The sequence below is a fragment of the Haplochromis burtoni genome, unplaced genomic scaffold (assembly GCF_018398535.1).
Source record: "Haplochromis burtoni strain Fernald_Lab_line unplaced genomic scaffold, NCSU_Asbu1 Contig_200, whole genome shotgun sequence".
NCBI lineage: Eukaryota > Metazoa > Chordata > Actinopteri > Cichliformes > Cichlidae > Haplochromis > Haplochromis burtoni.
In genome coordinates this window covers 1,166,502-1,170,509 of record NW_024582561.1, presented here as the reverse complement: position 1 = coordinate 1,170,509, position 4,008 = coordinate 1,166,502, and the positions used below count along the sequence as shown (strand labels likewise).

General features: G+C 37.2%; 1 non-coding gene across 1 annotated transcript; it reads right to left on the bottom strand.

Moving 5' to 3' along the window:
- Positions 1–352: 352 nt before the first annotated feature.
- Positions 353–3,800, bottom strand: LOC102309444. The gene is made up of 3 exons (XR_006055047.1): positions 3,554–3,800; positions 869–979; positions 353–498 (listed from the first exon to the last, which is right to left on the bottom strand). It is a non-coding gene; the product is annotated as an uncharacterized LOC102309444 (transcript).
- Positions 3,801–4,008: the final 208 nt, after the last annotated feature.

Here is a 4,008-nt window from a genome sequence, read left to right as displayed (position 1 = left end):
CAGCGTAAGAATTTATTTTCCTTTAAATCAGCTTTAAAAAGTAATTAAAAAGCAATTCAAGTAATATAATGCATCTGGTTGTTATATTTTGGCTTGAAACTTTATCAAACTGTAGAATTGCATAGAAAAACCTATAGTTTAGATTATTAAGCACATTACATCATCACACTGACACTTACATGTTAGAGATATTGTTTAACTAATTTTTTTTAATTGAACGTTTTGAAAGTGAATTATGAAATGGAAACTCAAAGCAACACTCTGTTGTGTCTTCTCGTCATCTTTAAAAACCCAACTGGCTCCAAACTGCTAGCAGGGCAGCACACAGAGCTGCAGTGAAGCCAGGCTGGATGAAGGTGGCCCCATTGCACAGGTCGGTGCTGCAGCAGGTCCTGGTGACGGTGTAGTTCACATACAAGATGGAGCCCGTCTCGTTTCTGCACTCAGCTGGTTCTATACAGCCACGTTCATAGATGTTCAACAGGCTGATCGTAAACTCTGAGAGAGGAAAGGACAGTCCATGTTTGACTTGTTTATCTCGTTTTGGCTTGTTTTAGGTTATTCAATGTTTTCAATGTTTTTAAGATGTATTCTTTTTAATACTTTAACATAAAATATTTTGAAGCTTGTAAAACATTTTTTTTGGATTACATGTTAAAATGTGTTTTTGTAGCACATGTTAAAGAAATGAAATATAAAAAGATTTATGTCCCTACGCTGGAAACTTTGACAAAAAGTCTGAACTGCTTTTTGACACAGTGAACAAATTCAGTGGAAAGTCTTATCACTGTTGTGAGAAATCAAAATGTAATTTTCTTCATAGTTCTTCTGTAGCTGTGCCACAGAAAGTTCTGGGTATTTCTCTTACTTGCAACTCCAGTGAAGCAGTTAGTCTGAGATCCTGTGCAATTTACAGGATCAGTGTGCATGCAGTAGCCAAGGATCTTAAAATCACACGTCTCACAGGTGAGAGATTCAACTGTGGGAAAGAAAACAATAACCAAAAAAAGCAACTGTAAATAAAAAAGGTGCTGGAAAGTATCAGAAAGTGTTTTAATCAGCTGTGTCAAATATCTGACTCCATTTAATTACAATTTTATCAACATAGGAACCTCCTTTATCACAAAGTACACAAGCAGAAGTTGTTTTTTAACCTGCCAAGGTTAACAGGCTGTTTATATAAGAAAGCAATTCAAGCTACATACCATGTTTTTCGGACCATGAAGCGCATGGGATTATAAGGCGCACTAAGCGAAACAAAACAGTCAGAGAAGTCAAATTTTACTGAACTCATTCCTCTAGCTTCCTCCACTTCCGTACCATTGATTCATTAATGTTGAATTCTCTTGCAGCTACTCTATTCCCATGTTGTTGCTGTTGACTGACCTCGTATTGTGGATAGATTATCCCAGTTGTTTTCATGACTGAAGTTTAACCCTTGATGAGTGAAAAAAGTTAGCTGTGTAACATAGCTCTGTCGCTAGCGATCACGTAGCACATCATTATACACAGCTAGCTAGTCCAAGCTAGCAGCTAGTCCAACTTAAGTAACCCCACAATTGATCAATTTATTAAAGGTGAAAGAATTTAGACAGTTTTTAACTCTCAGTGATGCCACAGTGTTTTGGACGGAGTTTTGGACCCAGATTACTTTGTGAGGCTCCCGACTACGGTAGCCGTAATGCTCTGACAAGCCATCAAGCAGTGCGGCTTCGAAGCTTACCAAAGTCATACTAAAACATTTTTTGAAATATTTTTGAGCACCGTGTACCACATAAAATCGGTTCGAAGTCAGTAAGCACAATAACACATAAGGCGCGCTGTTGATTTTTGAGAAAATTGAAGGATATTAAGTGCACCTTATAGTGCGGAAAATACGGTATATATATGTGTGTGTGTGTGTGTGTGTGTGTGTGTGTATATGGTTTGTGTGTCTCTCTCTGCATTAGCCCTGCTAACACTTGCGACCTGTGACATCCTCTGACATCCTTTCTGCAGTGGAATTAGGGAGGTCCATTCCAACTCTGTTTCACAAGTAGATTTCTTTGCTTTCACCTTTGTCACAAATTCATGACAAAGGTCAAGGGTTTAAGTTTGGCGACTATTCGTCATCTGCAATCTACCTCCTAGATCGTTTTTCCCCAAATGTTTTGCCTTTCATCTTTCTGACAAACTCTTAACAAACCAGTCCTTCTACCTGCATTTTCTCAGTATTCAGAATGACTTCGAGCAGCACTAAATGCCCTCATTGTGATTCTGGTGAAACATTTACATGGTTTTAACAACACTGCAATTGTTGTGAATAGTTTTCATTACAAACAGGTGACAGACATCACGAGAAAATGACAAACCTTATTTTATGGGAGGTGCTGGACCATTACATCATGCTAGAACAGCTTTGGTATTTTGAGGCATTGATTCTTGATTCTAAGAGCTCTATGCATGCTTTGTTATCTTAAAAGAAAGTGGCTGCATTAGAATAGAAATTTTTTATGATAGGATAAAGGTGATCACTTTTAACATGTCTGTATGAATTTTTAGTGGCCCTTTACTTTAAGAGAGCAGTCCCTGACCTATGGTTGAATCACAGGCATGGAAACAAGGGCAAATACACAGCATAGAGTTTGCTGATGCTATCGTGCTGACCTTCATTTAACTTTAGCTACAACTCCGCTCAATTCTTTTAAAAAAATTGTTAATAACCGATAAAAAATTGTTGTAGGTTGCGAAAGGGGTGAACTTCTTCAGCTCATGAAACATTTGAGAAATACAAGTGGCTCTACACCATAACAGAGCCACTGGATCACTCACTGTAAGATCCAAACCCTTTTTCTATGGCTTCATGGATGCTGCAGGTTAATCTGTTTCTTGACCCATGAAAAAGTTTATTTTCCATCAAACTCATTAGTCGTTTTACCACAATTCACAGATTACTGCCTGTGAATTCTACAATTTCGGTGAAGACCATATCAGATGTAAGTCTGAACAAAGTAGTAGCAGTGATCCTTAGGCATTATGAATGGAGGGTTGTGGCATGAGCTTAATGGTCCTTTAGCCATTTCTGCTCAAGTTTAAAATACACTTTTGTTTATCAGATGGTCAGAAACAACAGGAAACTGCACAGGCTTCTATTAAATAGGAATATGCAGACTCTTTGCCTTACCTATACATGGGTCAGCACTGCTTAGGGGCCTAGACACCCTCCAAAAAGCCCGAGCTGAGCCAGATAAAACCCTATTATCACTTACCTTGGTTCTTTTAAGGATATTCTAATAACAATTTGGAAGAACAGCAGTGTAAAACTTTTTAACAGTCGAGTAAAAACGTTTTGGGGTTATGAAATCAGACCCTTCAGAAACACTGAACAATATCCTCGATTGTTGATTTGAAGTTGTAAAAAAATAAATCACTTGATCAAGGTATTTATATTTATACATATTTTCAGTTTTTCCCAAGACAGGATATACACATTTTAAAGTATCTCTGAAAATAACCAGTAGTCCAGTAGTATTTGAGTCCAAGCAGAAAGAAAAGCAAGCAAAAAACCTCCTACCTGTAACAAACAGAGTCATTACTGCTGCACAACTCCACAGTAAAGTTTTCATCTTGATGTTTCCAGAAGTGCAGGTGAAAATACCAGAAAGATAACTTTTATTTTATTTTTCTACGAACTCACTGTTACGGCAGCTGTGGGAAATCTACTTTGACGAACAATGCAGTCATATCTTTGTTCACTGGGGGAGTTGTATCAGAAATACACGTCAACTGGACTGATAAAGTTTGCAAGGAGTGACATGAGTGTTGCTAGATGAATATGTATAAGAGAAAGTAAGATTAAAGTAAACCTATTATTTACTGTAGGGTTTATGTATCAGCCCATAATAAAAAAAAGTTATCTGATCTTTATCAGGTCTTGATTTAAATTTATTTTTATTTATTTGATAAAAATACAACTAATCCATTAGTCACAGTACAGAAACGAGCACTGCGTATTATTCACAAGGCTGG